Consider the following 24,373-nt stretch of genomic DNA (forward strand, 5'->3'; position numbering starts at 1 on the left):
TTCGTTCAGTCTAACTGGGTTGGAAATTTTTACTTATTTATACCTCTCATCGATGAAGATCAAGATACCTAGATCTCGACGTATTCTCGTATATTATGTATTTCTTGCCAATATTATTTTTATAATACGCGGTGGCTTCTTTTATTAGTTTTTAATCTCGCGAAATCGAGGAAGTAGATAAAATACACATTTTATTTTCCAACTTTAGTGTCTGTCCAACTTGAGAACGAAACATGCTTCAGCAATTGTATGTTTGTAGGTTATTTAGAAAAATGCTACATGCTCGCGGTTTTATTCCTTCAGATGCTCACTGTCATTTGAAAGTGCATGCGTTCTAAAAAGAAAACATTATATCTACGATGAACTGCATAATACGCCATAAATAAATACCAGAAGACGTAAGTTTACGATTATTGAACAAAGCAATGAATCAGATGCACGTGAAAAATTTTACGACCAATCACGGTGTACCTATACGATGAAGAAATAAAACACGAATTTCGATTCTTCTGTGAGTGAGAGCTGAAGAATGACATACTCTAGGTACCTCTATACCCAGCCTAGCTGAGCTACATATATAGTTCATTGTGTATTGTCGAAGCTGTCGAATCTGTCGACGTAGGTATTCTTTATTTGCGAAATGTTGTCTTGTCCTCGCGATATTGGTGTAAATTGGAAATACGTATAATATTACATTATAATAAATCGATACCAGAACGAAAGTCGAATAAGAAAAAATTCATGTAAAAATAGAACCGGAATAAAGGATGTAGCGAGGGAGGATGTTTGCCCGATATGATTTGGAGCCGTTCCAAAAATTATTCGTTTCGGAGAACATCTTTTATCGTATAATACGTATTCTTTGACTTTTAAAAATTGGACGTTTAAATCGAGCGAAAAAGAAAAATCGTCTGGTTTCCTATATACTTATATAATATACAATATGTAGTACTTGCATCGCTCGTGGTGTTGTCATAAGTGTAATAGTGTATATTAATGCTATGGCATGGCGACGATGATGAAAAATTTTCTCATTTATAAAAAGTATTATGAATATTGTGCTCTGAAAGGCTCACAAAATCGAATTAATCTGACATATAAATTCTTATATGTATTTAAGCACATAGGAAATAATAAGTTGAGAAAAACAGAGTTCGAGAATCACGATGACGTCGATGACCTCCAAAGGGAAAAATGGGTCGATTGAAAATGAGAAAATCTTGTCGAATCTTCTCCTCTCCATGTCATAAGTAGTCATCAACATTTTTCAATAGTGACTTATTCATTTCGAAAAATAAATATACCAAAAATCATAATGGTTTTGAAGAAATTTGTTTTCAATGAGGTATTTTTAAGGGGGAGGGGAGAAAGAGGAAGGTTGAGTTCATTAAGAAAACAGAAAAAGAAAAACGATCGAATGTAAATTTTTTGATTCTAACGAAAGTGGAATTCTCTGTTGGATTACTTTTGACCAATTTATCAATTCTTATTTGAATATTACAATTAGACTATGATGTAAAAATATGTTGAACTGGTCAAGGTTTTTCCTCGAACTTGATTTTGGAGGTTTTCAAACTGTGCTCAAAGTTGGAAATTTCAAGGCTTCGTGGAAAAAACATCCTTTTTAAAAATTCACGTAAAATATAATTTTATGATAAGCTGAAGTTCGATGGTTGATAATTTGAATATTGTGTGTTTTAAAAATCGTTTCCTTGTTTGACTTCGTTGTTGTTTTCTGGGGTGGGTGGGTGGGTGGGAGGGAGGGAGGGAGGGAGCAAAAAAAACTTATAACTTGTACAGTTTTTTTCTGTTTTTCTTGTATCATTATGGCAAAAAATTTGAGAAAACCAGGGGAAAATTCCCAATTTTGGATAAATTGCGCATCTTTTTAGCAACCAACTGTTGAATTTGTATTAAAAAATTGATGAATTTTAAAAGTTGATGGCTAAAGTTGTGAAAAAAATGCATGTAATTCATTTGAAATCGCGAATTTCTCCATTATTTCCTCATACTTTGTGCCTTAACAGAATAAAAAAAATTCAATTATTGAAAAAAAAAGGCCTTAACAAACTGATTTTGTTTTGTTTCCATTTTCAGCGAATTTTTAAATTTATTTCTCATCAACACAAAGTAAATAGGTTTCATGATTCATCTTCCAAGTTTTTGGCGAACCTTTTGCTTCAAGTTAATTGGTACACTGGTCAAAAAATAAAATTCCAAAAAACACTATTTTTGACATGAAAATTGTTTTTTTTTAATCCGAATTTTTCAGATTTGAAGAATGCATAGTTTTTTTTAGAAATTTTAATCTAGAAAAAAGAGAGAAGTAGCTCGCGAGCGAAACGACAGCAAAAGCTAAATCATCGCTCAACTTTGAGCTTAAAATTCATCAAAAATCCTAAAAAGTTCAAATACATTTTCAACGAGTTTTTTTTGTAAAATTTTGACTCTTACTTTGATAAATCGTATGATACGCGTATTTTTTTTTTCAAAAATTACAAAAGTCATGACCCAAAATCTGTGCTGAAAATTTTTCAAAAATTCTCAAAATACATTTTCATCGAAATATTTGGGCTTCTCATAAGTTTTCAACCCATTTTGATTGGTCACCTGACATTTTTTCAAAAATTCCCAAATTAATCATGACCCAATTTTGGGTTTAACATTTTTCAAAAATCCTTAAAATACATTTTCATCGAAATATTTGACCTTCTCATAAATTTCAACCCATTTGGATTGGTCACATGACATTTTTTCAAAAATTCCCAAACTAATCATGCCCCATTTTAGGCTTCAATTTTTTCAAAAATCCTCAAACTACACTTTCATCCAAACATTTGACCTTCTCATAAATTTCAACCCATTTTGATTGGTCACATGACATTTTTTCAAAAATTCCCAAATTAATTATGCCCCATTTAGGCTTTAATTTTTTCAAAAATCCTCAAAATACATTTTCATCGAAACGTTTGACCTTCTCATAAGTTTCAACCCATTTTGATTGGTCACGTTAATCATTACCCAATTTCAGGCTCAAATTTGTTCAAAAATCCTCAAAATTATTTTTTATCGAAACATTAATTGGCCTTCTCATAAGTTTCGACCCATTTTGATTGGTCACGTGACATTTTTAAAGAAATTTTCGTGCTTTTTGAAGAAATTTCCGCACTATTTTCATGCTTTCGGGTCACTTTCGAGCAGGAGACACTCTGGTCTCAGAATGGTTCAAAACGGTTCCCAATCATCAATTCGGAGAACGAAAATAGTCCCTATACAAAATTTCAGCTTTCTAGATTTTAATGAAGTGTTGTTTTTTTCAACTTTTCCACCAAATTTGATTTTCAAAAATTCACGAAAAATCTAAAAATGCAATTGAGCTCCCTTGTGAGATTTTCAATAATTTTTAGAAATGAAAGACAAAATAATTCAACCGAAAAACTGAAAAAAGTCAATATAATATCTACGTAACATTGAAGAAACTTTTTTTTTGACATTCTTTGCAAAAAATACCCTCACCAAAAAATGGAATTATATAATTATTTCAAGTTGTGGAGAATTGCAGTAGGTGCATGATAGAAAATTGAAAGTCCAAGAACCGTCCCTCCCCCCATCATCCCCTCAAGTTCTTTCTTATTCGTGATTTTGTCGATTTTTCGTTGAAAATACAAACTGTCACAAAAATATTTAAATTTCAATAAAAATATTTCCTAAACTTATTGCTGAAAAAAACAATCCAAAAAGTTTTATTCCGGCTTTTTTTGGGGTAGATAATTTTAAAAAATTCCGATCAACCAATTTTCAAATTTTTTATTAGATTTTCGTTAGTATTGACTTCAAAATACTTGTTCATTAATTTTTTGAATACGACTTCTCAGTGCCACTCTAGCTCTACTTCAGCTTACCTGAAAACTTCAAAATATGATAAAAATAGGATGTAACATGTACATTGTGTCCTGAGGTCGCTGATTTCAAATACCCATTTGTTTTTTGGATTTGACCCACCAATGTCTTACCATCTTCCTCTCCCTCAATAATTTTTTTTTTAAATTTCCATTCATTTTTAAAGAAACACCCATTCAAAAATCGATAAAAAGTAAAACCTCATCGAGACTTTCAGAACATACTGTACCCAGCATACTATATACATGCATTCATTATGCAAAAAAAAAAAAATTAACTACCTCTTCACTCGTCAATGCCAAAAAGAAGGTTACCTATTACACCAGTATCACCAGCATCATGCAGCGGTATCCAGATGAAATGTCTTTCGTAATTCGCAGAACCATAAAATCATCGCATAAATACACATTACGTACAAAGCCAGCACTTTTTTGCCGGATTTTCTCTATTATAACTTTTGAAAATTGCAATATGTAAATAAGGTCACTCACCAGCGATTTTTTTTGTTGCCTTTTTCCTTTACTCGTTCGCAGCTCTGCTATATGGCGTTTTATATAATCGATGTACCTACATAATTTCGTTCACAAAGTAGGTTTATAGAGCTGCTTCTGCGAAGTTCGATCGACTGCATTAATAGTCTACAATCCACATAAGGGGGAAAAACAAAACAGAAACGCAATTAGTGCTTAGCTTTTACGTCTACAAAAACATAATATGTAGGTATCTTTTTGTAAAATAATTCTACATATAAATGAACCAATTACATTGAACCGGTTCCAATTTCGGAGGTATCTACGAGTAACAATCTATCTATACAGAATTTCAAATCTCAATACCTGATTCCGATATCGATGATGAAATTCGCGACAAACGTACACATTTTGGCGTCATTTATTCGCCTTACAAATAAATTAGCGAAAACAATAAAAGAAATTATTAGTTTTAATAGAGTTGATTTTATACGTATGTATTGATTACCGTTCGAGCGTGGGATACCCAACGGTACGATCTCGACTGGGCGCAACTAGTCAAGAGAGGAGGGGGGGTATCGAGCTGGGTTATTATCAGTTTTACTATCGGTTTTTACGACGAAATTTTAAATATTTTATTGACCATTTGCACGTATATTCTATACACCAAACTTCCCAAAAACTAACGAAATTAACTCGACCCGAACCAAATCATCAGCGTTTCACCGAAAAATTTTCATCTTCCTACGATAAACGCTGCGTTTATCTGAATATCGGATCAATAAATCTGACCATATCTTGGATTTCCGATCAAAATTCCCACTCGACTTTGGTTCCCAACTTTTATTTTTTTACGTAATTTGCAAAAATACCTTACTATACAGGTATCGATAAAAATATGCCGAAGTTGGTCTTCTTTTTTGGCCATTATTTTTGTGGTACGCGAATTAGGAGGTGTATCGCGAATCAACGGATGTCCCACAGTATACCCTACCAAGAATTTCTAAAAGACGAATAAATTTAATATTATAATACCCAGAAAGAGCAGAGAGATTCGAGGAGATATTGTAAAAAAATTGGGCGATCGAAAGCATCAGGAAAGTGCAATGATATGAACTGACCAGATTTTTCGAATGGGTGCTCTTCTTTCCCACAAAAAATCAGCAGTTTTTTCAAACCACGAAAATGGCGATTTTTAGGAACAGACAATTTTTTCGGAGGAGGAGAGAGACTTTATGATTTAAATTACGAAAACACTTCAATCTTACGTAGAATATTCAATCTTTTTACACCTATATTACTTGCCAAATGAAATTTCATATTGCAAAAAAACAATTTTCAAAATGATCGGACATCCTTAACTTGGTCTATGGTCTGTACTACGTCACATAAATGCTTGGGGATTTGAAATTTTATTGTCAAACAGGACAAAAAATACCCACGTTAAAATGCCTTAACTTTCTTCGAAATGAACTTCCTGAAATGAAATCAGTGAAATCTCTTGGCTTCTGCGTTGCATTTCGTGCATTTCCGTACAACCTCGAGAGAGGTTTGTTGAATTCGGCGCACGACCAACTCATAAACGAGTGAGACATTACACGATACGATACAATGATACAAGTTTGGTAGTTTAGCATCTAAAGCGTGTAGCCAGGTCGCTTTAATGATTTCGATAAACATCTCAGCCAACGAATTTATTGAGCTACCGAAGCTGCACATGCAGTTACATACAATTATTATACTTATTTAAGGCGCCGCACCGGGTCACTCTTCTGAAAATATATCACGATGAAATCAACATTTCATTAATTTTTTTCTACAGGGAAATCGACACGTTGAAACTCAACGACTAAAAAAAGCTATGAAATTGAAATTTTTGAAAATTTGCACTGTAAAAAAAATTTACATTAACAAAGCAATTTTTTCCGATAAATTTTTTTATTTTTACAATTTTTATCATTAGTTTTGCTTTTATCCTATGAATTTTTCAAGTTGAATTCATAATTTTTTCTCATTTTATGCTTCACATCAGACAACTTTTTTGAATTTGTGCGATTCTCAAGAATTTGTCAAAAATCAAAAAATGTAAGTACTACGATGTTGAAATTATATTGTGGCTACATTTCTCGATCTAACGAGGACTCGTTCAAATCATTTGAAAAATTCGAAAACTTCAAATAAGATGTGGGCCACTTGAAAATGATCATACGAGTACAACATTGAGATTAAATCAATGCGGGGAAAATTTGAGAAAATTTGACAACCCCTTTCTCTTTCTTCCCCCCCCCCCCCTCAGAATTTTTAGCAAATTAACGCGAGTTAATTCATTTTGAGTCGAAGGTCGACATGGTAGTTTTTTTCAACCGCAGTTTTTATTGCAATTTTATTTCATTTATAGCTTCGTTTAGGAAATGACACACTCCAGCTGCCCCTCCAAAAAATGTGAGCTGAGTTTCTGCATCTTCCTGACGCGAAAAGCGATCCAGATTTGAGGCAATTTTTAGGGTTTGAGACAAGGTTTGAAAAGTTACAGATCACGAAAATCTGTTTCATGAGGAAAAAATTAGGAAAGTTGTTTTTTTCATTCTAGGATCCTTAAATACCTTCCAAATTCATATTTGGAGAGTCAATTCACAGTTCACACCGATCTAGACTCATTCGACGTAAAGGTAATGTAATGCGGGATACACTGTAGAAAAATTATTTTTAAAAAAAATAAAAAATGATCGCACTTCCAGAAATTTTTAGGTAGATACGTATTTTATAAGAATAAAAGAAGCTAAACCGATTTGAAATAAAAAAAATGAAAACATGGGCTTGTACCACTCAATTTTTTCTTTGAAAAAAGTAACTTCCTATACTTAAAGCAATTTGAAAAAGCTTGCAAAAAGTACCTAACAAAAAAAGTGAAAAAACACGAGCAAAACATTTTAAGATGCAGAAGAAAATCACAAAAAAAGAACAATCATACACAATTTGAAATGTTCTGATCTTCAATTTTAAATAAAATGAACTATAGGCACCGGTTTTGAAATTTTTTTATGAAAAAACGAGACTTTTTGGCAATTTTTGACAACAAAATGAGAATGTTTACAGCAGCCGGCAAAAACCCAATTTTTGACAAAATAAAGCGAGACTTTGAGAATTCTAACAAAATGGAGGGCTGCTTAATTCAGCAATTTCTAACAAAAAAGCGAGATTTTTTAACCTTTTTTCAAAAAAATTCAACCTCTTTGGAATTCTTTGCAAAAAGCAACATTAACTATAAACAATTCTGCTGAAAATCGAAAATTTTTAACAATTGAAATGTAGTGGGGACAGGGACTCCTGGTTACCCACCTAGATGGGAATTTATGCCCAGGCTGGGGCTACACTGATTGGATCAGTGCCCTCTGGTGGATTAGTTCCATCCAGAGGTAGCCGCAGCCGAAAATTAGTGCTCTTGTATCAAATATACGTATGTTAATACCTCAAGTCTAGTGGTGCCCTCGTGAGTGGTAAGACGAAGGAAGGCCCCCAGGGCAGGTAAAACAGTTATACCCCCAACAGAAATGTTGGGGAAATTTCAAGTTTCAAAAATCTACTGGAGGCTCCAGTAATTTTCAAAACAGTCGCTGGAGGCTCTAAAATGACTTGAAATTCACCTGCAGTACTTCGTAGCGTATTGAAATTAGTTTTTAGAATAAATTTCAGCTTTACAACTCCAATTTGATGGCATTTTGTGGGAATTTCGAGTTTCAAAAATCTGACGGGGGCTCCAGAACTGCTCAAAACGGGTTGAAAATCGATTGGAAACGGTTTCAAACCGTTTTGAGCAGTTCTGGAGTCTCCAGCAGATTTTTAAAACTTATCACGTTATTCTCCATGGCGGTGGAACTATGAAGTATGGAACAATTCTGACACCGGGAATGGATAGAATACACTTTGGCAGTTATTTGTCCTATTTCATCATTTTCAACTAGTGGTTTCAACACCAGTAAAAAAGCAAGCGAAAAAAAGTGGCGTTTTAATTAATTTTATTAAACATGAAAAGCTTGGTGTCTGGAATTTTGAATTTTCAAATAATGAGTCAAGTGACATTATAGATAAGATATGTTGATACACCTCCCGACTATAAATTAGCGCATTTGTTCATGTGCCAAAGTTCTTCCCTGACGAGTAAAAAAATAATATTCAAACTGGGGTAACTTTGAAGGCTATAAAAAAAATTATGAAATTTCAGTAAAATTGGCCAAAAATGCATAAAAATGCTTGAAAACTTGTTGAAAACGATGTGAAAACTTAAAAAACAGCTCTAAAACCATTGAAAAATCATGCGGTCGAATTGTCCAAAATGCATGAAAAATGCCTGAAAACTAGAAAAATTTCAAATTATCATTTTGGAGCACTCTTTCATAAATTCAATTGTGAATATGGATCATTTTGTAATAGACCACAATCCATACACGAAAAAGTGCTCTAGAAGTTGATTTTGTATTTTTTTTTTCGGGAACCAAAAAAACGCGCTGCCAAAATGAAGGTACTATGTGTCCCATTCAGAAAAGTGCAATTTTGAAATTTTTCGCTAGCACAAATGGGGGGGGGGGTTGACCCTCAAAAAGGTGATTTTGGGGACATGGTCGGAACCACAAAAACTCGACGGGGTTGTGTTGGGGGACTTCTCCTGATGCCAAATATGTGATTTTTTTCCGTGACACCCTGCACAACTGCATATTATGGCACTTTGAATGCGATTTTTATGCATTTTTGGCCAATTTTGACGATAAAACGGCTCCAATGACCAAAGTATGGCCTGGAACCAACGGATTCTTGGACGTGTGTTAAACGGGGATATTCGAAGCCCAACTACGCAAAAACGGTGAAAAAATACTTGCACAACGCGATTTTATGCACACTAATAGGTTTGCTAGCTACCCCCCCCCCCCCACCGGAATTCAACAATGCATTATCTATCCGATAATATCTATGCGACCTATCAAAATGGTATAAAATTTCGCGCTGAACTCTAAAATCGCAGACATTTTTCATTTTCACCCCCGCATGGTGGCGTTATACCCCCCAAACTGAACACATTTTGCACACTTCGCGTTGATGGTGAGGATTTATGTGTATGCAATCTGAATGAATCTCATATTCGTTATTTGGGAATATTTTTGCTAAAGCAAAAAATGGAACAACAGTGAAATATACAAAAAATGTAAGTAAATGAAAAAAAAATTATGTGGAATTAAAAAAAATACATACAAACAAAAAATGGAACATAGATGAAAAATTCCAAAAATACAAGTGAAAAAAAACGAAATGAAATGAAAAAAAAAATACAATTTGATGAAATTTTGTGAAAATTTCAAGTTCAAAAATCTACTGGAGCATCCAAGAATTTTCAAAAAGTAGCTGGAGGCTCCAAAATGACTTAAACCCACCAGTTAATCGACCTAATAGCGCGTTTAAGCTGGAGTGTAACGTGAATTTGGGATTTCCAACGTTATTTGATGAAATTTTGTGGGAATTTCAAGTTTCAAAAATCTGCTGGAGGCTCCAAAACTACCCAAAACGATTTTAAACCGTTTCCAATCGATTTGGCAGGTCGAAAATAGGGTATATCCCCAAATTTCAGCTTTCTTGGTCAATTTGGTAAAATTTTGATTTTTTCCCTCATTTTTGGCCTTAATTGGATTTTCAAAAATTCACCAAAAATCGAAAAACGCACTTTAGCACTTGAAATTTTGACAGGTGATACATTTTTGCATGATCTATCGATCTACCTTTGTAAGGTTTGAAAAATTTCGTGCAAAGTACGTACTTTAAAAAAAAACATAAATCATCAAAAACAGTCAGCAATTTTGAATTTTCAAACGTTCGTCAAAAATCGAAAAATGAGTTAGGCAGATGAAAATTTGATTGGGGGTTTTAGATCATGCTCTTTCCAAAAATCACAGACCCGTTCAAATCGGAAAGTGACACCTCCAGAGGCTCTCTTGTCAGGTATAACATAGTGAGGGGAAGAGGGGGACTGTTGAATAAAGAATGGATAATAATTTAGAAGTAGTGCTTAAAATGAGAAAAATACTCCGAAAATTGAGAGGATTTGTTTTACCCAAGGATATGAACAAAAATTCCCCTATCATCGCAATTCAACAGCTTTTATCAACGTTTCATTCAACACTTTAGGGACACGGTGCGATGCGATCCGGTGTTGATAGACAAAATACGTACAAATCGAGGAAGAAAGTTACCATACAGCATAGCCCGTCTCTTCTACGCTTCCAGCCCGTTCATCATTTACGGTGTGGTGTTGCATCTTCTCTACTACGAGTATAATAATATGCCATAACAAAATGTTACCATCTTTGTCATCTAAGTACCTAAGTTATACTTTCACGAATGTTTGTTTTGTCAACTGAATAAACTTGGTTACACGTATTGACAACGTTTTCCACTTAACAAGTTCAACATTGTCGCGTAATTAATCATTTTAACGCGTTATGTCAAAATAAACGTATTAATCGATCGATTTTCAATATAATTTGATCGTTTTTTGCGGCGTCGCTGGCGTTGTCGTCTCGTGTTAAAGGTTATGCAAATATTGTCGTATCCATTTAAGGCGTAATGCGAAACATCTCTCGGTGTATAATATCATCTACGTACAAGATGGCAATAGATACGAGTAAGTAACTGTTAACGTAGGTATCTGCGAGAGTATCAAGCTACTACAGCTGTAGAGCTATGCACTCTCTGTGGGTATTACAGGAGCAGGATGGCTGTTGTCGACTATACTTAGGCGTTGTACAAAATTGGAATAATCGAAGAAAATTTCTGCTACCGTTTTGTAGATAGGTACGTAAAACGTGTTAAGCCGTCGAATCTGCACTGAATATCTAATAAGATATAACGTACACAGAGTGTATCTGTGTTTAGAGGTAAAAATTCAACGACGACGACGACGAGTTTATCCGACTGTAAAAACGCTGCTCGGTGTGCTTTCTCGACTGGTAATTTTTTTTTCACTGGCTTCTTTCACGAACGTAGATCCATCAACGAAGACGAAGATACGATTAGACGACGACGACGACAACAACGTCGAAACGGTGGTACCAAAACTGAAAACACTCGGCTTTTAAATCTAATATAAAATTTATTCGGCGACTTTCACGAATATAATGCAATTTTTGCTCCTCTCTCTCGCGCCCCAATTACGGATAAAATCATCGGATTTTAATTAAATAAAACGCTTCGAGTATAAAATAAACTCGTGTGTCGTCGGCATCATCGTCGTCGTCGTAGTCGTCGGTGTTGTAGCCGGAAACTATGGTACGAGTATGCTGGGTTCTTGAAAATGTTACAAGTAGATAGGTAGAGGTACTGAAAAACGAGCGACACCAGCGACGACGTTTCGAATCAAAGTTGAAAATTTAGTTTGTTTTATAAAGTTAGGTACCGTGTCTGATGTACCGTATACTATTCGACGTGCGGGTGTATCGTGTGCTGTGTTTTTTGCACTGTTTGGAGCCTGCAGAGAGAGACGACGAGGTGGATGTTATTGATGAAATTTAAATTAACTCGAACTACCTAAAATATTCCCAATACGTTTGGTAACATATTGATATTAAAATGTTGTATTCGATTTACGATTAAGGTTGCAGTTTGATGTAATCTACTGGGAATTAGGTATAATTCGATGTCTGTTTCTCTTTATGTATGCGTAGACTTGGGCTTCTTGGTATTGTTTGTGTATAGATAGGTAAACTAAATCAGCCACTATAGGTATTCAAAGTCATCGCGATTTCGTGACATGGAGAATTTTTCTATAAATATTCCTCGATTGAATTCCCTCAGAGCTTAAAGTACGTGTACTTACGAATGATAATGATACATATCTATACACGAATACAATGTGTACTGTCAAAACTTTGGAATTAGGTAGGAAAAGTACCAAGTCGATTTATTTTTCGGTCGTTGCGTTTGTAGCTAGCATTTTTTCGCAGTGTATTGATAGGGAATTTTCATGTTATTTATGACTGTATTGAGATTTTTTTCTTCTAAATTTGGATAAGTTATGCTGCTGGATTCGAAATTTGAAACCGAGGGAATTTTCTGAAGTAGAACTGAACCTGCGACAACGTGAACGAAACCAAGCCAGGTCTATAGGAGCATCTCATCGTAAAACCACCTTAACCAAAATTTCAGGTTTTGAAGTTCATTTTTGGATTTTTTGAAAATTTGAATAAATTTAAAATGGGGTCATTTCATGTCAACTCAATCAACGTTTTCGAGTCATGTCTTTCGATTTCACTCGAATTTTTTTCATAATATATACCCACACAGTAAGTAAGAACCCCGCAATTACGAGTAGGTTGGTCTCAGCCCACGCAGGGGGCGGGTGAGGGGGCTTTCATTATTTTCACATTGTCTCAAGGTATTACTCAACTTCAGCAGCCCATTCCTCCAAAACTACAATACTTTGATCAAAACTGATTTCACAGTTCGAGAGGGCGTCGCATTTAAAACTTTTTAAGCATTTTTGAAATTTTCAAAAGTTGAAAGTTCAATTTCAAAATGGTTCTATAATAGTCCGACATATGACAATAGGAGTAATTGCACCCCCCCCCCGCCGATCCTCCGGGACAACTTTTTTCTTAAAGGGGACATCCTAAGGAACATTTTAAAGCAAACTTGCCCAAAAAAAAGTTGGCCTTACTTACAAAATGGCGGCCATTTTGATGGACAGGTCAGCCGAGATCGCAGATTTTGCGTTTCAACATAGGACTTGCACGAAATTTTTCAAACATTACAAAGGTAGATCGAAAGATCATGCAAAAATGTATCACCTGTCAAAATTTCAAGTGCTGAAGTGTGTTTTTCGATTTTTGATAAATTTTTGAAAATCCAATTTAGGCCAAAAATGAGGGGAAAAATCAAAATTTTACCAAATTGACCAAGAAAGCTTAAATTTGGGATATACCCTACTTTCGACATGCCAAATCGATTGGAAACGGTTTCAACCCGTTTTGAGCAGTTCTGGAGCCTCCAGCAGATTTTTGAAACTCGAAATTCTCACAAAATTCCATCAAATTGGAGTTGTAAAGCTGAAATTTATTTTAAAAACTAATTTCAATACGCTACGAAGTACTGCAGGCAAATTTCAAGTCGTTTTGGAGCCTCCAGCGACTTTTTGAAAATTCCTGAAGCCTCCAGCAGATGTTTGAAACTTTGAATTTTCACAAAATTTCATCAAATGGAGATGGAAAGCTGAAATTTACTCTACACTCCAATTTTAACACCCTCTGAAGACGACTTTAGGTGGGTTCAAGTCATTTTAGGGCCTCCAGCGACTTTTTTGAAAATGACTGGAGCCTCCAGCAGATTTTTGAAACGAAATTTCCCCAACATCAATTTATCAAATTGGTTTGGCAAGCTGAAATTTACTTCGCAGACTACATCGTTGCCTTAGTTGCAAAGTAGCGTATGTCCATCTGTTCACTTGATACCTCGTGTAAAAGTGCCTTCAATCTGGAGCGTCATCTATTGGGTTTTAGTGTTCAACCAATGGGTAGCTCTATGCCAGAGACATGCCACAGCATATCTACGTATTGGTTGAACACTAAAACCCAATAGATGACGCTCCAGATTGAAGGCACTTTTACACGAGGTATCAAGTGAACAGATGGACATACGCTACTTTGCAACTAAGGCAACGACATGGTAGTTTCAAATGGTTTTGAAGCTTCCAGCTACTTTTAGGAAATTTCAATTTTCCAAAAAAACGTCATGCACCCTTTCAAAAAGTCGCCGGGGGCTCCAAAACGACTTGAAATCCACCAGCAGTGAACTTCGTACCGTATTGAAATTAGTTTGCTGATTGAATTTCGACTCTCCATCTCAGTTTGATGAAATTTTGGGGAAATTTCAAGTTTCAAAAATCTACTGGAGGCTCCAGTAATCTGGGGCATGTGATATTTCGAATTGTATGTTTTTGGTGACGCTGAACACGAATATGAAGTCAGATGTGTCACACGAATGTAACTATTTTTTGGAGGGGTCACCCTCTTTGGGGAGGTGCTGGGGGCCGTGGATGGGGTCCAATCAAAAATCCGACGTCACATTCGTGTTCAGCGTAACCAAAAACATACAATTCGATATATCATATGCCCCAGATTTTTCTTCGGAAGTTTCGCTCAAAATTGGTGGTGGGGGTGCTCCCCCTCCATCAAGAGATCCTACCTCGAAACTTGAATATTTCGAAAAAGCATCAAAAGGTACACCTATGGAAATTTTTTCAAAATTTTAAATGGTAGCTCCCACTTACAGCGCTATTTTGAAATTTGAAAGTTCAACTTTCAACTTTTGAAAATTTCAAAATTCGTAAAAAGTTCTAAATGCAATGACCTTTCGAACTGTGAAATCAGTTTTGATCAAAGTATTGTAGTTTTGGAGGAATGAGCTGCTGAAGTTGAGTACCTCGAGACAATGTGAAAATAATGGAAGCCCCCCACTCGTCCCCTGAGGGAGCTGGAACCAAAATAATTGCGGGATTCTTACTTACTGGGTGGATATAATACGGTAAAAAAAATTTGAACGAAATCGAAAGACATGACTTTCAAAATCGCCTTTTTTGGTTGAGTTGACATGGAATGACCCATGAGCTGTTTTCAAAGGCGATTTTTAAACTTTTTTATGAAATGTAAATCCTTCTAAGCGAAGTAACCAAATGTGAATAATTTCTGAAACTCAACTCCCAAAAAACCAAACAACTGTGATTTTGGACCGTTCTGGCGAGTGTCCAGCAATTTCGTCATTTTTCATTTCCAGAAACATTCAATTAATCATTCTGGAAAATGAAAAAATGAACTTGTTCGGTACCTACTTATTGGGCACCCTCGCTTGTGTTTTAGGTGATTACATGGGAAATTCCAAGAGTGTCAGTTCGAAAGTAAATTTTTAACCAAATTTGTAAATTCCAGAAAAAATGAAAAAAAAACCAAATTTCAAAATAAGGTACCATTATTAAGTGGGGTTTTCGGCAAGATATCGTATAGTGAGTCTACACGATCAGTCGACTGGAAAAGAACTGCAATTTGACTTTTTTGAAACAGTCGCCAAGTTTTCCAAATCCAAAATTTTTTTACATTTTTTTTTAATGCATCTTCAAAACTGAAAAAAAGAAACAAAAGCAGGGTTTTCTTTTTTCTCCTGGGTTTTGAGTACTTTTTTAAACACTTGGTTGGTTTAAAATTTTAAAAATCGGATGATGATTTTTTGTTAAAAAATTCAAAATTGATAAAAAAAAGTAAATGGGCCTGAGCGAAGCGAGGGCAAAGCTCGCAAAAACCAGTATTTCGATATGTATAAAAACGATGGCCCCTAGTGTAATGAATGAAGAAATTTATTATTTTGCTTCAAAATTTCAAAATTCGAATGATGATTAAAAAAAAAATTCAAACTTGAAAAAAAAACCAAACGAGCCAGAGTGAAGCCAGGTCAAAAGCTTTCAAAAATTCATGTTTTGAGAAGTAAAAAAAAGTTTTTCTTATACAGTGAGGAGTTTATTTTTCGGATTCAAGCTTTGAACACTTCCTAATTTTGAACAATAAGTTTTCTATTTGGAAAAAACGAACAAACAGTCGGAGCAAAGCCAGGGCAAAATTTCTCAAAAATGTGTAATGCAAGTTCTAAAAAAGTCAAAAAATCAGCCCTTTTCTACCAAAGGCTAAGTATAGGTGGATAAGTATGGCGAATTTGCTCCCGAGAGCTTCTGGGTTGATATTTGCATGGAAGGTGGGTACCCTTGAGCACCTTCCGTCACGAAAGTTTCAGACCCCCAGACCCCCCCATTTTTGAGAAACCCCCCCTTTTATGAAATTTCAATAGAAATTTTTTTCTCAGCCCCATGTGAACCGATTTTTTCAATTTTTTGGTATGTTGTAAACATCCATAGGAGGTATCCCCACAAAAATTTTCACCCCCCTCCCCCCATATTTGCCTCCCAAAATGACGTTTTTTAGCTTTGTTTGCCCGATTTAGCAATGATCATGATTCTGCACAAAAATGGGAATAGGATTTTTAAATGCGTTTTCGACCCCCAAAAAACATATATTTTTTTCAAAAAAAATTTTTTGGTGGGTCGTGGTCAAAAATTGAAGAAACGAACAGAGGGGGTAAAAATGAATTCTGGTGTAAATGATTGTTTTTGGTAAACGAGGTGTCGTTTCCATATGAATCGAACCGCCTGAACATGAATATGACGTCCAATTTAATGCTACCCTCAACCACACCCCTCCAATGCCTCTGCCCCACCTCAATTTTTACTATTATACTAAAAATTGAGCTATATAATAATATTGGTGTCATTCTCATCTGAATCAAACACCCCGAACACGAATATGAAGTCAAATTTTATGCTATCCTCATCCACACCCCTCAGGTGCCTCTGCACCCACCTCAATTTTTACTGTATTAAAGTTTGAGCTATTTTCATAATATTAGTGTCGTTTTCATATGAATCAAACACTCCGAACACGATAAGACGTCCAATTTAGCTGTACCTTCATCCACACTCCTCCAGTGCCTCTGCCCCCACCTAAACAATTAATTTTTTAGCCAACTCCGATCAATCCTCTACCAATAATTACTTCAAATCAAATCAATTACTATTAAAGGTATGTTTCGCAAAAGTTGAAAACTCAACGACATCGCAAGGGTCAAACTTTAACATTCTCGAGGAGCTGGCTGTAGCCTGGAAGGGGATAGATTCGGGTAGACCTAAATTGGACTTCATATTCATGTTAGGGGTGTTTGATTTACATGAAAACGACACCAATATTATTATATAGCTCAATTTTTAATATACCTAATTGTAAAAATTGAGATGGGGGCAGAGGCACTGAAGGGGTGTGGTTGAGGGTAGCAAATGGGACGTCATAATAGTGTTCGGGGTATTCGAGTAATATGAAAATTACACTAATACAAATATTATGAAAATAGCTCAAACTTTAATACAGTAAAAATTGAGGTGGGGGCAGAGGCACCTGAGGGGTGTGGATGAGGATAGCATAAAATTTGAATTCATATTCGTGTTCGGGGTGTTTGATTCATATGAGAACGACACCAATATTATTATATAGCTCAATTTTTAGTATAATAGTAAAAATTGAGGTGGGGGCAGAGGCACTGGAGGGGTGTGGTTGAGGGTAGCATTAAATTGGACGTCATATTCGTGTTCGGGAGGTTCGATTCATATGGAAACGACGCCTCGTTTACCAAAAGCAATCATTTACACCAGAATTCATTTCTACCCCCTCTGTTCGTTTCTTCAATTTTTGACCACGACCCACCAAAAATTTTTTTTTGAAAAAAATATATGTTTTTTGGGGGTCGAAAACGCATTTAAAAATCCTATTCCCATTTTTGTGCAGAATCATGATGATTGCTAAATCGGGCAAACAAAGCTAAAAAACGTCATTTTGGGGAGCAAATATGGGGGGAGGGGGGTGAAAATTTTTGTGGGGATACCTCCTATAGATGTTTACAACATACCAAAAAATTGAAAAAATCGGTTCACATGGGGCTGAGAAAAAAATTTCTATTGAAATTTCATAAAAGGGGGGGTTTCTCAAAAATGGGGGGTCTGGGGGTGTGAAACTTTCGTTACGAAAGGTGCTCAAGGGTACCCACCTTCCATGCAAATATCAACCCTCGCCATACTTATCCACCTATAGCCAATTCGAAAATTACAGAAAAAGGAGAAATGAATTTAATAATTACACGTCCGATTGAGAAAAGTAGGACTTTTCGATGAAAAGTGAAAAAAGCAGGACTTTTGCAGGACTTGCAGACTTGTAGGACCACCAGGCACCCGGCATGGCACCCTCCTTCTGCTAAAATCTAAAAATCCTACCTACTTCTTTACGAAAATTGCAGGAAAGACTCACTCATTCAGGGGAATGGTCGTCCGAGGTGATGACAGTTAGTGATAATGGATTCTGGAGTAAGAAATGGGACAACCCCCCCTCTCCGTCCCCCTCATTATCGTCTAATAAGCCAAACGCACCCTGATTCCAACGTGGCCAAGCTAATTCGAAAAAAAATGGTTCAGTAACTCCAGTACTTATGTAGGCATCATTTCAAACATCACAACATATTTTGGAATTTTTAACGAATCTTTGAAAATTTGAAAACTTTCAAAAAGTTGCTCAAGGGTATACGTATTTTGGGTCGTTCCATAATTTTTGGTTCTCAAACGAAACGAAATAATGTGAATAGATAGTCAAGTACCTATTCAAACACGTCAATTCTCAGTACAATCATTTTTCAGATATTTTGGAACATCTAGAAAGTGCTAATCTCGCAAACAAATTCACTTCACGGTTAAGCAGTCTCGAGATACGAGCCTCTGAAGTTCGACAGATTCATTAGAAATGGAAGTTTAAAGCATCCCTTTTCTCGAACACTCTAACTCTCTCAGCAATTAAAAAGAAAATAATGATGATTCAAAAATCTAAAATGCTGGAATAGATTTTTTTTTTTTTTAAAACGCAGGTTAAAACAAACAACGCCTTAGGCTTATACCTTACACATTATTATAACCTCCCTCCTTGAAATCAAGTAGGTACCTACGTAAATGTACGGTTATCGATATCATTCAATACTTTCAGAATACACGATTCTAATACCGCAATTCATATAGTAGGTAGTATTTCTCTGGGATACAAAACAAATGCAAAGCTATTACGTATCTCTACACCATGTAGCAGGATAGGACACAAGGCGTATAGGTAACTTAATTACAGGCTTTACAGCATACTTCCAACCGGTCGTCTATTTTTCTGAATTGTTTCCTATGATTCGAACCAGATACACCTAGTAATAATAATTCACGCAAGGTAAACACGCCCACCCACATAATTCGAAGAAAAATGCGACTGGAAATTATCATCTTTTTGTTTTCATTTATACCAATTCTTCTAACAACGTAAGGTATCTATCTATACCTACAGTATACACTCGAGTCTGAAACAATGGTATTAAAAAATTCGAAAGAGAGTTGAAGAAAAAAAAAATTAAATCTGTATCGCATTACTTTATGATAATAAAGAGACCAGTAATAGCGCGGTCTTTTGTAAAGAGAATTTTAGATGGTGAACGTATGCAAGATTTTTCGTCCAGACACTCCCGCAAAAGAAATCCCACCGTGGTTCACCGCCCTGCACCGCCTCTTCGCCTTCTTTCTCATCTTGCGACGTCATCTCCTGTGTCTGCAGTTCAACGTTCAACCCCCCAAAAAACTCAAACTGTCTTATTAATATTTATAGCCGCGTCTGAAAGCTTTTACTAAAATATACGTACCTCTACGTATATCGTCCAAGAATTCACGACTTTTTTTCTCCCAAATACGATGAGTAAGTATAAGTAGAGGTACACTTAATACTGCACAAAGTGAAACAGAAAGAGATAGGACCCAACGTACTATTGCGCGTTTATCAAGTGCATATGATTTTAATAGGCGAGGGTGGATGAGCAGTCGAGCGAGGGGGGTTCGAAAAAAGGGTTTTGTGTACGAATATAATAGGTTAGAAAGGTAGGTATTCCGCTGTCTGTTGGCCAAAAGTTCGGTCGAATGTGAAATGAAAAAGACAGAGGGAGAGGAGAAAACGGAAGGAAAATAAATTCAGCAATAGTCCACAAATATTACTTTAGAAACGTTGAATCGTGAGGTTTACCTGGACAAAATTGCTTCTATTTCTTCGTAAAATTGAATCATATTTTTACCCCTTAGCTTCGTTGAAAAATCTGTATTTTTATTTAATTTAAAATTTTGAAAAAATAAATACTCGCCAATGTTGTTAAATTTTCCCACAAAAAAGAAGATTCAGTACAACCATTATTATTAAGAAACTAGTAGGTGTGCATCTAGAAGTTTTTCTCATCTCAGTTCGTATTTTTCTTATAAGAAGTTTTCATATTTTTAAAATGAGAATGTAGGTGTATGTCTTAAAAGTTGACATTTCCTTTAAAGTTCCATTAGGTATTAATGAAAACGTAAAACAAAGTGAAAAGACGGATTTGAAAGTCAACGAAAAAGAAAACATAATCCAAATAAAAAATCAAATGAATGAAATTTAAACGGAATGAATACCTTGATGCTGTCATTCGGTGAATTGGATTTCAGCTTTTTTCGTTCTTTCACAGAAAAGAAGAAACTTTTCTAAAAAATAATAATTAGGTGGATGTACTTAATTTTGTTATTTTCCATTCAAAAGTATTGGGTCACCGAATATTTTGAACTTCGAGATCATTTCGAATCAAGATTGCAGAGTCGAGCCATTTCGGGTTTAAATTCGAAGCGCAGATTTTTGAATCGATATTTTTGCATTCTGCGATAATACAAATTTAAAATAGAAAAACAATCAAAAACAATTCAGAAAAAATCAATGTCTATACCATTTGAAATTTTTTTGAAAAATCAGAGCGATAACAATAAAATAAACTGTCTAAAAAAAATCAAAAAAACAAAAAAAATATTTTTTTCCTTAACGTAAAACACATTATTTTTTATGAGTTTCAAAATTTTTCTTTCAAATTAAAGAAAACACGAACACTCCAAACCAATCAATACAAACATAGCGTCAACTATGACACTGCATCCATTCTTCCTTCTCATACAACGTACGATAGTACGCCAGATAAGTTGCCTACTGTTGAGTTTGGAGGCATTAATTTTACAAAATTTATTTCAGCGTGAAAAAAGTCGAATCAAATGAATCAACTCGTAATTCAAAGGCTCCCGGGATTGTCGATAAAAAGATTTCATTTCAATTTTTTTTTTCATCGCTGTTGAAAGTTTCGAATGAACTTTGGCTCCCTTCGATTCGGGGTTGGGGACGATTTTCTAATCAAGTTTCGATTTAAAAATGTAGTACCTATTTTAAAAAAGAAAAAATTGGTAGATTGTAACTTGATTATATATTTTTTCAGGAAATTTGTTTCGAGTGATCTGATTAATTTTTTTAAGCTGTGATTTGTGATTTAACAATTATTATGAGCCATGACGAATCAAGTTCACAAATGATTTTGTTTTTGCTCCTCGTTCTCTTCTTTAGACAACATTTCACTCTAATTTTGAGATATGTAGTTCATCAAGTCCAAAATGATGTTTAAGTCCTTGTTGCTATAGTTCACCTTTATGGTATCAAACGGAATTTTTTTTGAAAAAAATCACTACTTTTTCGCTACTTTTTTACCACCTTTTTTCAACCAATTTTCAGAAAGCTATCCGCTCGAACCCCCCCCCCCTTTACACACAAAAAACAAAGTCAAATTTTTCACAGGAGAACTATCAAAAAACAAAATGGAAATTAGATGAAAATTTGCATTTACACAAAGTATTTTTCAATTTCAATCAAAATTATTTTTAAAAAAATACAAACGAATGCGTTATTGATTTTTTTTCATTTTTTTCATTTTTTCACAACCTTTTAGACAAAATTCACAACATTTTCACTACTTTCACTACCTGTTTGATACCCTACACCTCAACTTTACTAAAACCTCATCATTTTTTGGCAATTTTCAGCAATTTTTATAAAACTTTATGCAACTTTTGGCGAATTTTATTCCACTTCAACGATATCCGATCAATTTTATTGGTAATCTTTTGTAATCTACACAATTTTCAGAAAATTTTGCTCAAATTTCGAGATATTGTATCAATTTCTGGTTGTTTTCAATTGCTTCTGTGCCCTTATTCAAAACTAGTTTAAACATAGTTTTAATAAAATTGTTGCCAAGTTGATAAAATGTTACCAATTTTTTTGATATTTCTCTGCAAATTTTTAATGATTTCTTATGTAATTTTTACAAAATTTCATTTAATTTTCATAACAGGCATTTTCTACAACTTTTTCATTTGATAATTTTTGCGATACATATTTTACTCTTTCAAAACATTTCATCAAGTTTCAGTTCGATATTTCTAGCAATATTCGTGATATTTTGACTAATTTTCAAGCAATTTTAGCAAAGTTTGCTCAATCGCGTTGATTTTTTTCATCAGTTTATGGTAATTTTCAACTACTTAAATATGAAATCATTTAGACAAATTTCATATTATTTTCTATACAATTATTTCCACTCATTTTGGGCCGTTTTTAGATGTTCAAACGTCATTTCACCAAATTTTAAAGGCGTTGAAGTAATTTTTGCAACCTTTTGTGAGATTTCACCAAAACTCTGCCAATTTTTGATGAGCTTCCGAAAAATTTCCATGCAAGTTTTCCAGATTTTATAATATGTACTTTGCTTGAAGTTTTTTTCACAATTTCATTTCATTTCGATAACCATTTATCAATTTTTTAAAATGGTTTTCAACAACTTTTTTTATATGTATTTGAATATTATTTTTGCTATATTTTTCTCAATTGTTGCGATGATTCGTCTATTTTCTGTTGATTTCAGCAATTTTTGTAGCATTTTCAAACCTTCGTGGGATCGTGCTGGGTTTTCATTAATTTATAGTAATTTTTAATAACTCAGAGGAAAATTTGACAATTTCTGTTATACCTACGTTCTGTATTTTTGACAAATTATTTTTCAATTTTGAGAACATTCGATTATTTTCAACAATTGTCAATAATCTGTACGATTTATACAAAATAAGGTTTTTTTTGGAAAATATTCAGAGTTGAAGTTGATCAAAGTTCCCTTTTCTTCTCCTGATAAATTAAGAAGGACAACTGATTGTTTTTTCTAATTGTTGGAAGATTAGACTTGATTTTGAAAATTTTGAGCGAAATGGAAAAACTCGAGATCGAAACCTTGGTCAAATTGACACGTTAAGATCCTCGAGAAAATTAGAAATAAAAAAACAGGGGCCCAAAATCGATTCTAAAAATCAAAATTCGAAAAGATTCAAGAAATGAACGAATTTTTATTTTTTTGTTGCGAGCGTAATTTTTATCAACTTTTTCATGAAATACGTCAGAAAGAGGTCAAAATAAGACAACTGAATAAATTTGAACGTTTTTTGATGTTTGAAATTGAAAATTGAATTTTTTCGAATTTTGATTTTTTTGTGAGGAGTTTATTTAATGAAGTGAAAGGGGTTTTCAACTTTTTCAACAGAAACGTTTCAAGAATATGGGTCAAATGAGTCAACTTCACCTATCAAAACTTTTTTTCACGTTTTAAATCAAAAAATAGCATTTTTTCGTAAACTTGAAATTTTTTTAAATCGACTTTGCAACATGTCACCGTCCCAATTTTTTAATATGTTGTTCAGCATGAAAAGTTGTCCATAATATATTTTTTTCAGTATTTTTGAGAGTCGGAACGATATAAAAACTACGTTTTGAAACTTTTTGAGCTAATTTTTTGTACGAAAAAAAGTGGCAACGCTGATTTTTATGATATCACCAAAAAGCCTTTCAAAACCCTTAACTATGGGAAAATGTTCCATTTTGGTAGGTATCGCGGTTATCGAGTAATCCACTGCTGAAATGGATGATATTATTTTAGGTTCACTGAAAACTTTGACACTCCCTGGCTGCCTTTAAAAATGGGCTAGAGGGCTGCGATTTGCGCCATTGATCATCCCTTCGGAAGGTCTTTCCACAGGAAAAATTTCAAAAAAATCGCCGAAACCCCCCCCCACTACTTCTTGGTCCAATTGACGTGGAATGACCCTGGAGAAAAAACACTTAATTATTCGAACGAAAAAACTCATTAAATTCTATTAATTCAAATCAACATAATTTATGATTTCAAATACTTACCTGAAAGCTGTTAAAAAATCTCGAACATCTGCATCCAGATTTTCTCACCACGTGTCTTTCCAACTCTCATTTTCTACGATTCGAACTCTTACCCCCCCCTCCCTCCCGCCTCTCTGCCTTGCCATCCAGCAAATCAAACAAAACAATCCGATCACCGAGAAATATAGAGACAGGGAATCCTATAATAATAAACATCAAAAATACCAAATAAAAACCCATTCAGGTGTAAATTTGAAA

At 34.5% G+C, this 24,373-nt stretch overlaps 1 protein-coding gene and 1 long non-coding RNA gene across 2 annotated transcripts in view; one reads left to right on the forward strand and one right to left on the reverse strand.

Annotated features, from left to right (window-relative positions):
• LOC135841273 (uncharacterized) overlaps positions 1–24,373 on the reverse strand; it is a 282,388-nt gene that overhangs the window by 86,760 nt on the left and 171,255 nt on the right. The window contains exon 6 of the long non-coding RNA XR_010557871.1: positions 4,392–4,538. This is a non-coding gene — a long non-coding RNA (uncharacterized LOC135841273). The remainder of the gene's footprint in view (positions 1–4,391; positions 4,539–24,373) is intronic.
• LOC135841270 (protein Wnt-11-like) overlaps positions 1–24,373 on the forward strand; it is a 79,270-nt gene that overhangs the window by 17,011 nt on the left and 37,886 nt on the right. The window lies entirely within an intron of this gene.

The sequence above is a fragment of the Planococcus citri genome, chromosome 3, assembly GCF_950023065.1.
Source record: "Planococcus citri chromosome 3, ihPlaCitr1.1, whole genome shotgun sequence".
NCBI classification, from domain to species: Eukaryota; Metazoa; Arthropoda; class Insecta; order Hemiptera; family Pseudococcidae; genus Planococcus; species Planococcus citri.